Here is an 11,700-nt window from a genome sequence, read left to right on the forward strand (position 1 = left end):
GTGGGGAGAAGTGCTAGGTATAGGTGATGGGGGTATGGAGGTCACAAACCACCATGCCATGTATGTACCAATGCAACAATCCTGCATGATCATCTGCGCATGTACCCCAGAACCTAAAGTAGAATTAAAAAAACGAAGAAAAACAAACAAACAAACAAACAAACAAAAAACTCCTAATCAGATAAGGGAAGAAGTTAGGAGAAGTAGAAGGATGAATAGGTTACTTTTCTTATTTTACGATAAAGAAGCAAATAATGTAAATTAATTTATTCATCAAACTATATAAACTAGAGTTTTAAAAAATATTATTAAGAGTTTGGAAAAACACATAAAGACAATATCCAGAAATAATTATAAGCAGTTGCCTCTTCCAAGTAAAATTAGAAACAATGCAAAGTAGGGGCCCATGATTTTTGCTTTGGTGGTTGCCAAACTATAATGATTGGTTTATTACAACATTTACATTGAATTTTGGTGTTTTCAGTACAAATGTTGAAGTGTTAACACAAAACTTAAGGATTAGAGATCTCTTTCAACAAATGTTTAAACAAAAGCTTAGAAATTTTGTGTAAATCTTAAACAAATGATGGCATGTTAGGATAAAATGAACTGCTGAGGTTCACTACTAGAAAGTAAGGCAATCTTTATTTTCACCATTATTTATAGACTACCATGAACATTTTGGAGAAATCCTTCATGAATTTCAACAAAACCACATATCTTATTGAGATCAGGGTTCTCATATCTTTGAAGTATAAAACCTTAGATGTGTGCATACAGTAGTCACAATAGTCCCTGCCTTTACAACTATGTAAGCATTAGACACATTAAGAAAATTCAGAAAAAAGTTTCAGAAGGGTTTTCCTACTTTCAGACTAAAGATTACAGACCACAAATTGTGAACATGTTTTCCTTTAGAATGTTGTAATAATAACATAAACATGGAATACTAAGTAAGGGAGATAAAAATAAAAATTTTACAGAAAAAAATGAAAAACTTATTTTTAAAATTATTTGATTTATGTTATGTATATGATTACATAGAGAGTATTAATCTTTCTAACATTTAAAATCTTAGAGAAAGTAATTTTAAACAGAATTTTATTGAGTAGTTCTAGGAAATTTTAAAATGTATCTATAGCTGTCAGAGATAAATTCTTTTTACTTTAATGAAGTAATAAAATATAATAAATAATAAAATATATTTTTAACATTGGATAAAGACAAATATAATTGCTAAATATTAATTATATTTTCTATGTTTTAGTTTTACTTTTGAAAAATTTTACTACATTTCACACAGACACACCTGCTATTTCATAAAATAATTTGGTAACCACAAATGTTTAGCACTAATTTTTGTTATTTGATTGATTTATTTTTGTTAAATCCTTGCAGTCTGTGTGCTGCTGACACACAAACAGCATGGATTTAAAAGAAAAAAAAGAGACATCTTTTAATGTAAAACTGGAATATTCTGTATATGAATGTATTAATATTATGAGTCTATGGAGAAGCATAGTGGATCTTGCTGCTTCATCTGACTGAAAGCATTTATTACAAAGCACATTCAAATACAGTTAAATCTCAGTAGTTACAAAGAATGAACATGTAATTGCAGGGAAAGGCAATAAAGCTAGTTTTTACAGTGTTGTTTCACTGTAAATTTTGTGTCTGATAGAATGTGTGTCTCAGTCCATAGTTGCAAACAAGTCAGGCAATTTAAAATATTTATCAATTGTGAGATAAGGTCCCACACTTCACATGTTTGACAAGGAAGAAATGCTGGCACACTACATAGTATGCTTGAAAGAAAATGATGTAAGTTTTATTTATGATTAAGAAATCAAAAAGATTTCCTCCCAATGTGCTCACAATCATGGAAGCACATAAGTGGAAGCTCTCCAGATTCGAGAACATGAGTTAATCTTATCTGAAAGTGCATATACAAATATAATACACAGGCATATATTCTAATGCATGGAAATAAGGAAGTGATAAAGACAAAAATCTCTACTCTCTTAGAGCTCACAGACTCATGAGGAAGACAATTTGAAAAAGATTTATAAGTACATAATTTAGGTAAAAGAATAGAGAATAGAGTTATAACCATAGGTGATTCACAAGGAGTTTTGTAGAGAAATTGATTTAATATTTGAGCAATGGCTTAATCTATTTGTATTAGCAGGGTGAGTGAGGTGACAAATCCATTGAAAAGAAGGAGAGCTGATGAGGGTCTTTGAGATAGAAGCAAATATACCTGGTGCAGCAGTTCAGCTAAAGGCATTCCGATAAAAAGCAACTTCAAATGCAGTCATTGCAGTATGACAATTATTTATGCTACTAGAATTGAGCTTATCATTCGCTGTGCCTAAATATCGAGTATGGAATTTTGAGAGATGAAGTTAGAAGGGGAGGTTGCAGTCAGATGGTCAAGGGCATTTTGTAATATTCTAATGATTTATTGTTTGTTTGTCTAACATTAGAATCAGTGACAGGGTTAATATTTTACCAACTTAATTCAGGAAAGAAAATACGTTAATTGAGAGAACACTCTGGAAGATCATTTGCAAGGTTATTTTGGGGACCTGAGAAATTACTTATTAGCATTTGATAATAGACAGTGAAAATGGAACTAAAGAAGAGAAAAAGGTTTAGAAGAGATTTTATAAATAGGACATACATGACTACATACCTTACCTGATATGGAAGCTATTAAATAGAAATACAAAGATATCTGGTGAACTGTAATGAGGGTGATTAGGTAGATAATATGATCACATACAATTATCAATGTGCTTTGTGCTATCTTAAATATCTTCAGATATGCATTCCCCGAATAAATGCATTTTATGATTGATCTGGTCTTTAGTGTGATACTAACATAAATATATCACTAGAACAACACTTTAAAACCTTGCAGGGAAAAAATAATGAAATATTTACAAATAATCCTAAGAAACTATAGAGTATGAAAGTTTACATAAAGGAAGAAAAACATGCAATTCAAGTTCAAAAGAGGAAAATAAGTGTTTGCAATAAAGGTAGCAAGGAAAGTTTAATAGTGGAAAGCAAGAATTACTGATGTTTATTATCTTCTATTCACTTTACAGTTCGTATTCTTTGAACCTTCAACACCAAAACCTCATGAGAAAGTGAGAAGAGACAAACAAATCTGCATAACAGGCAATAGTCTTCGCAAAATTCCAGGTAGCAACACTTTTTTCACTCACACTCTAAAGAGATGAACTTAAACACCTGTTACTATCTGAGTCTAATACATCAAGGCTACCATGGCCCGATCCCAAGAAATGATGTGTACAAATTCACAAATTCCTATAACAAAGGCCAATAGCAAAGATATGAAGTGTTCTATGGTAATTTTCTATATCAAGATAATTTTTGCATGCATGGTATAGTATAATATTTTTATCAGAGAAGAGAGTTAACCTAATAATGCCCCGGACATGAAAAGAAAAATTATTGTGTCATGATTTTCAGTCATTTCAGGTGTAAAAGAGGCCAGCTTAATGGTGATGGCAGAGATCATTTGTTAACAAGTATACAAATTAGGATTCTACTGATAAACATGTGATGAGGACAACCACGAGTAAAGCCAGTTAGAATTTGTACTTTCATTTTAACTTCCATTCACAGAATAGAGTGAATAATATTGTGCCCTTGTATAAAAATTTATAGTTCAAGCACAAAAGCAAAATGGAAGAAAAACATTGCATAATACTAGGCACTAATTTATCTAAAGGAAAGAAGGACAGTGTGATAGTTTTTTATGCCAACTTCACTGAGTTAAGGAGTGCACCGATAGCTGAGAAAACATTATTTGTAAGTGTGTCTGTGAGGCTGTTTCTGGAAGAGATTAGCATTTCAATTGTTAGACTGAGTAAAGACGATCCCTCTTCACCAATGTGGGCAGGCATCATCCAATCTCATGAGGGCTCAAATAATACAAAAAGGCAGGGAAAAGGCAAACTAACTCTCTGTGGTTGAGCTGGGACTTCGTCTTCTCCTGTCACCAGACACCAGCACTACCGGTTCTCAGGACTTTAGACTCAGATGGGGACTTCCACCATTGTTTCCCCTGGTTGTCAGGTGACACTTTCCTGGTCATGCAGCTTGCAGATGGAAGACTGTAAAACTGCTCAGCCCCCTTAACCAACTCAGCCAATCCCTTATAGTAAATCTCTTTTTATATATCTATGTATCTACATGTATATCTAGATGGTACCTACATCTATATGATATGTATATTTATATAATATCCGTATCTATGTATTGGTTCTGTTTCTCTGGAGCATCCTGACTAGTAAAAAGTTTAAATAAATTAAATTATTTTTTATTCACAAGTTTAACAGCAATTGTAAAGTTATTGTAATTTAAGATAATAAGCATTTAAGCATTTTAGAAAAGAAATGCAATTAAAATAGATCATAATATGATAAAAGCAAGATTTTGGAATTGTGAAATTGTTTATTTCATTTGAATTATGTTGGAAGAAGTCCAGCTGTTTTTCTTAATTGCAATTTTCTCATCAGCATACACTATTGATCTTTAAAATGAACCAAGAAAATCTTATTAAGGTAATTGCTTTGTTTGGCTTCATAAACAATATAAAACAACATGGCAGAAGTAGAGTGACTTTATACTACTAGAGTCAGACAGGACATAAACTAAATGCTGATACTGAACTCCCTTCACCATGGTGCCCAATTTCTGAAAGGAATTACTTTGACAGCATACTCACATGGGTTACTAGCCAAGCCGGAGCCAAAAAGAGTAATAATTTTAAAAAGCACTACATTTATATGCTCAGTAATTACAACCTAGATTTTAAAACTCTATATTGTTGTTTACTACCTTACTCTTAAGTTACATAATCCATTTGAAGTGAATGAGGATTTTTCTGCCCAAACTAAGGTACGATGATAAACAGATCAACTTGAAGGTGACATTCAATTAAAGGAATATCAATCAAAGGCTCATTGCCTCACACCCATGAAACCATTTCACAAGTCACAGGAGAACAGTTAAGCAACTGCACAATTGGTTCTTGATGTCTCTTGCTTCCATCTCAAAATAGGCCTTAAAAGAATTCTGTCATCTGCCTTGTACACCTGCAAAGATAATGAGGATAGCTCACTGCTAAAGGCCTCCTTGTTGCAAACTAAGAAGAGATGTCAAAATGTCTTGCTTTATCAAGTTCATACTAATAAATGCCTTTTCTAATTGCTTTGTTTTCTTTGACAGACTTTGATCATGACTCACACTTCCTGAATACCTTGGTTTCTTCCAAAGCCCAAGACTATAAGGTCAGCCCTCTAATCTTGGATTCCCAGTGGCATCCTGTTGCATACCTTGTCTATTAACACTCAATATTCCATTACCCCTTACTTCTCAGAATATTACTTTTTGATTATTTGAATCCTCAATTTATGATCCCAATATTCCCAGCCCATTTTCTTATATTCCTTAATTTATTTTTCTTAATTGATTTCTGGGAGTCCCGTGAGAACATTTTTTTCATCCATCCTTCTTTTCAAAAAGTTTGTTTTTCCTCCTCACATTTCAACATGAGAATTCAAGTTCTTCTACAGAATTTTAAGCCATTTTTCTTTTCATTGTGCCCTTTGTATAGTTAATTTCTTAATCTCTATTTTGTGTGTGTGTGTGTGTGTGTGTGTTTGTAGATTATTTATTCCTCCATATCTCTTAACATTTTATTTTATCATTCAAATCCATTTACCTCTCTGCAGTAAATTATACTTAATTTCCTATATAGCTCTTCCAATTCACTAATTTTATCTTCAACAGTGTCTAGATTGCTAATTAACTAAAAAGGTGTTATAAAAAGAGAAAGAGAGAGAGAGAGAGCCAGAGAGAAGAGCATGTTCTTTCTTAAAGTGATCTCATCCAGCCCTATGTTTTAAATATTTAATCGGTGTAAGGGGCAAGAAAAATTAAAAATCAAATCAAAACTTAGGCCTAGTATAGTGGCTTATTTCTGTAATCCCAGCATTTTGGGAGGCCAAGGTGGGAAGACTGAGTTAAGGAGTTTAAGAACAGCCTGGACAACATAATGAGATACCATCTCTACCAAAAATTAAGTTATAGCTCTTGGCCAGGCGCAGTGGCTCACGCCTATAATCCCAGCACTTGTGAGGCCAAGGTGGGAGGACTATGAGATCACAAGTTACAGACAAGCCTGACCAACATGATGAAACCCCATCTCTACTAAAAATACAAAAATTAGCCAGGCGTGGTAGCACATGCCTGTAATCCCAGCTACTCAGGAGGCTGAGGCAGGAGAATTCCTTGAACCCAGGAGGCAGAGGTTGCAGTGAGCTGAGATCATGCCATTGCACTCCAGCCTGGGTGACGGAGACTCTCAAAAAACAAAACAAAACAAAACAAACAAACAAAAAAACATTACAGCTCTCTCTTTTTCTGCTTGACTCTTCACTCCTGTCTCAAGTGACCCAGAGACAGAAAACTGCCCTCCAGACTCATTGCACCCTCTCTGCCCAGGATCTTTAAGCAAAACTGTGAATTTATTTTCCATTATGGTAGTACACTAAATTTGTGCCTTTCATCTAAAGAACCAGGGGCTACCCCAGTTCGGGTTTTCCCCAGTGAAGGAAATACAAGGTCAGGCTCTACATGCCAGAGCAATTGTCAAACAGGCATAAAGTAGACAGGAGTTAGGAAGGAGCCACAAGGGCTTCTGTCAATATAAACAAGCTTCCTGGCCATGGGTGGGGCATTGAGGCATTTAACCATCTGCCAGGTCCTAAGTAGTCTCTAAAAGATGCACTGTAAACATCCAGTGACTGGTCCTCCTTCAAGTGAATGACCATAGCTGAGCAGTACAAGGTTAGGGTAAGAGCATAATGGGTACCCCCTCTGGTACTGGAAGCCCAGTTTAACTTGGAGCTCTCAAAAACTCTTCTGGGTCTTTTGCCTCTGTACACAAAATTCAAAATCAGTTTGTTAATATCCACAAAATAGCTTGCTGGGATTTTGACTGAGATTGTGTTGTTACATAGATGAAGTTAGAAGAAGTTGACATCTCACCATACTGAGTCTTCCTATCTATGAACATGCAATATCTCCCATTTATTTAGTCCTTAGATTTTTTAAATCAGTTGTGTAGTTTTTCTCGTCTAGATGTTGCACATATTTTGTTAGGTTTATACCTCTGTTTTTATTTTGAGGAGTTCTAATGTGAATGGTAACGGGTTTTTATTTTTCAATTTCACTGTTCATTGCTAGTATGTAGGAAAGTGATCAACTCTTGTAGGTTAACCTTGTATCCTACAACCTTGCTATAACCAATTAATTCTAGGAGGTTTTTTTTTTTTTGGCAATTCACTTATACTTTCTATATAGGCAATCATATAATCTGTGAACAAAGGCAATTTTGTTTCTTCCTTCCCAATCTATGCATTTTTTTTATTTCATTTTCATTGTCTTACTGAATTAGCTAGGACTTCCAGTATGATGTTAGGAAGCAGTGGTTAGAGCAGATATCTTCGCCTTTTACCTGATCTTCATGCGGAAGCTTTGGGTTTTCACCTTAAGTATGATATTAGCTGTAGGTTTTCCAATGATATTCTTTATCAAATTGAGGAAGATCCCTTCTATTCCTAGTTTGCTAAGAGTTTTATCATAAATGAGTATTGGATTTCTGGAAGAGATTATGGAGATAATTTCTCCTAATTGTAAAATTTACCACTGAAACCATCTTTGTTTGCCACTTGCTTTTTTGGAAGGTTATCAATTATTTATTCATTGTCTTTTAATTCTTGTGTCCATGTGGCAGATTATATTTTTCAAATAATTAGTCCATAATATCTAGATTACCCAATTGTGGACAAAGAGTCTGTCATTACCTTTCTTTATTATCTGGTTAGGTTCCATGGTATCTGCAGGGACGTCTCCTCTTTCTTTTCTGATATTATTAACCTGTCTTCTCTATTCTTATCTCAGTAAGACTGGCAAGAAGCTTGTTAATTTCATTCATCTTTTCAAAGAACCAGATGTTGGAATTTTCTTTTTATTTTTCTGTATGGATTTTCTGTTTTTAATTTCATTGAGTTGTGGTCTAATTTTTATTATTTATTTTCTTATGATTAATTTGGATTTAATTTGTTCTTTCTTCTCTAGTTTTCTACAGTAGAAGCTTAGGTTATTACTTTTAGATTTTTCCTTTTTGCTTATGTATACATTTGATGCAGTAAATTTCACTCCAAGCATTGCTCTCAGGCATTCCATAAATACTTAGGAGTTGCATTTTCAATTTAATTTAGTGTAAAATATCTTTTAATTTATCTAGAAATTCTTTATGTGTTATTTAAAAGTGTGTTGTTAAATTTCTAAGTATTTGGGAATTTTCTTGCTACCTTTCTGTAATTGAATTCTAGTTCAATTTCACTGTGGTCTGAGAGCAGACATTGTATTATTTTTATACTTTTAAATTTGTTAAGATGTGGTTTATGGGCCTGAACATAATCTATCTTGGTTGATGTTTCATATGAGCTTCAAAAGAAAACATGTATTGTGCGGGTATTGGATGAAGTAGTCTGTACGTGTCAATCATATCTAGTTGACTATTGGTGCTCTCAAGCTCAATTGTGTCCTTACTGACTTTCTGACTGCTGGATCTGTCCATTCTTTATAGAAATAACCCCACCCCTTGTCTCATGGTTGAGTCTCTCCATTTTTAAAGCTAGCAATGACCGACAGTCTTTATCATACTACACATTCTAATTCTCTACTTTGATTTTCATATCTCCTTCTCTGTCTGTTTCCTTGTGATTATATTTGGCCTCCCTGGATAATTCAGTATAATCTCCTCATCTAAAGGTCTTTAAGTTAATCACTTCTTTTTTCCATGTTAAAGTAATCTATTCCCAAGTTTCAGGGATTAAGACATAGACATCTTTGGTAGTTTTTACTTTGCCTGCCACACTAGTGTTCAAGGTATATTAATTTTTCATGTGTACTGGAATCAGAAAAAAGTCAATGAGAGGTCAGAGGCAGAGAACAAACATCACTGATTTTACATTTTCAGCGAACACCTTGGTTGCAGTGTTAGAGAACAAAATAAAGAATGGGAAAGAATTAGAAAACCACTGCAGTCACCCAGATGAGAAGTAAGTGGCTTAGACTAGGGTGACAGTATGGAAGACTGCCTTAGACATTCAGGCTGGTGTAACAAAATACCATAAATTTGGTAGCTTAGAAATAACAGGAATTTATTTCTTACAATGCTGGCAGATTCACCTTCTGGTTCATAGAGGGTGTCTTCTCACTGTGTGCTCACAAAGTAGAAAAGGAAAGGCAGCTTTCTGAGGCCTCTTATAAAGGCTGTAATTCCATTCATGAGGGCTCTGTTCTCATCCCTAGTCACCTTCCACAGACCCCACTTTCTAATACCATCACTTGAGGGTGAAGATTTTAACCTATGAATGTAGGGGAGACACATGCATTCAGGGTACAGCAAAGATGGCTATAGAAAAGAAGCTAAAAATTTAGGGAGATATTCAGGAATTAAAATGAGAGAACTTGTTATAGGATTGAATGAGGTGCACAAGTAAAGCAGAGCTATCTGGCGTGACGATGCGGTTTCTAGCTTAAGCCAATGGATTTAGAAAACGGAGGGTGATGTACTTCAGCAGGAGAGGGAACAGTGAAGAAGGACTCAAGGAGATCTTGATACCTGCTGTATGTGTGTTAACCATGAGTCATCCTGCAGGCATACTGCAGCATTAAAGTTCTGAGGTGACATCTGAGATAAAACTGTAAATTTGGGAGTCATCAAAAACATGCCCAAGGATGAAAACTGCTTTAAAACAGGAAGACTTTAGGGACTTAGACCAAATATTTAGGAAACTGAACATTAAAAGGCTGGATAATATAAGTGAGGGCAGCAAAGGGATATGGGGATGACAGCTCAAATTGGTAAAGAGAAACTTAAAATTACATTGTCATAAAAAATAACAGAAGTTGCCAAAGGAGAAGTCAACAATTATGAAAGTTGCTGAAAAATACCGTAAGGTAATTGAAAAATTCTCAATGAATTTGTGATATTAAGATTATTGACCCAGCAATCCCATTACTGGGTATATATCCAAAGGATTATAAATCGTTCTACTATAAGGACACATGCACACAAATGTTCATTGCAGCACTGTTCACAATAGCAAAGACCTGGAACCAACCCAAATGCTCATCGATGATAGACTGGACAGGGAAAATGTGGCACATATACACCATGGAATACTATGTAGCCATCAAAAACGATGAGTTCGTGTCCTTTGCAGGGACATGGATCAACCTGGAAACCATCATTCTCAGCAAACTGACACAAGAACAGAAAATCAAACACCGCATGTTCTCCCTCATTGGAGGGTGTTGAACAATGAGAACACATGGACACAGGGAGGGGAGCATCACACACGGGGGTCTGTGGGGAGGAATTAGGGGAGGGACAGTGGGGGGTGGGGAGGTGGGAAGAGATAGCATGGGGAGAAATGCCAGATATAGGTGACGGGGAGGAAGGCAGCAAACCACACTGCCACGTGTGTACCTATGCAACAATCCTGCATGTTCTTCACATGTACCCCAAAACCTAAAATGCAATAAAATATATATTTTTTAAAAAGATTATTATTTTCCTAAAAAGTTCTTTTTGAAGATCCGAAAGCCTGGTGGATTAGGTTAAGTAACAGTGGAGTTTGAGGAAATGAAGTGTGTTGCTACATTTTTGACAAGTTTGAGTTTTCAGATGTGATGAAATAGATGGCATCTGCTAGAGCGATTATGTTAAAGATGTTTTTTATACATCAAAAAAATTTGAGTACAGTTCATGAGAACCGGACCTGCTTCATGGCTATAGGAACTGTGCAACTAAATTAGGCTCCATTCTCAGAAGTTCCCCACTTTGGTTTAAGTCTTTGCTATTGCCCTGTTGATATTATTAATAATTTTATCTTTGAACTTGTAACTTGTAGGCAGAATCTGATGAAACGAGCATATGCCAGGGGATTGGAAACTGGACTTATACAAGGTCCTGCCTCCTGCTGGTTCTCAGCTACCCCAGAATGGTTTAACCATCTATTCTCCTACTGCCTGAGTTCTTCTAGGTCTTGCACTCCAGGCAATCATCAGATAAGTTTTAAAGAAGGCCATCATTCTGTTGTCAACCTCTGCCCTTGTGGGGTTTTAGATGTAATCACAGGGGGTGTTGGGATGAGGGTGTGCACTCGGGAACATTTCAGGTGGGGCCTGGAAGTAGCAACATGTTTGGCAGAGGCTGGCCCATCTTTGTGGGCACAATTCTCTCGTGGTTTGTGACCCAGGTACTTGGTGCATCCAGATGTAGAAGTTTAGAGGCATTTGGTGTTCACAGACCTATTGTCATAAACTGTGGTGCCAGCAAATGGGAAGCAGAAATGCCAGGCTGTGAAGCATGTGTATGCAGAGGCTGGCACCAGGGGGAACCTGGCAGCTATTGGGTTTGAGTAGGCTGGAGTCCTGAGTCCTGGCATCTAGGCAAGTCACCTGGGTAACTGTCAGGATCTCCCCTAGATAGGCAAGTATCCTCATGCTTACTGAGTATCCCTGTATCGATGGAGCCCTTTCTGGATGGAATCCATGCCTGAGGGATCTTCTCCCCTTTCA

The sequence above is a fragment of the Saimiri boliviensis genome, chromosome 19 (assembly GCF_048565385.1).
Source record: "Saimiri boliviensis isolate mSaiBol1 chromosome 19, mSaiBol1.pri, whole genome shotgun sequence".
Lineage (NCBI taxonomy): Eukaryota > Metazoa > Chordata > Mammalia > Primates > Cebidae > Saimiri > Saimiri boliviensis.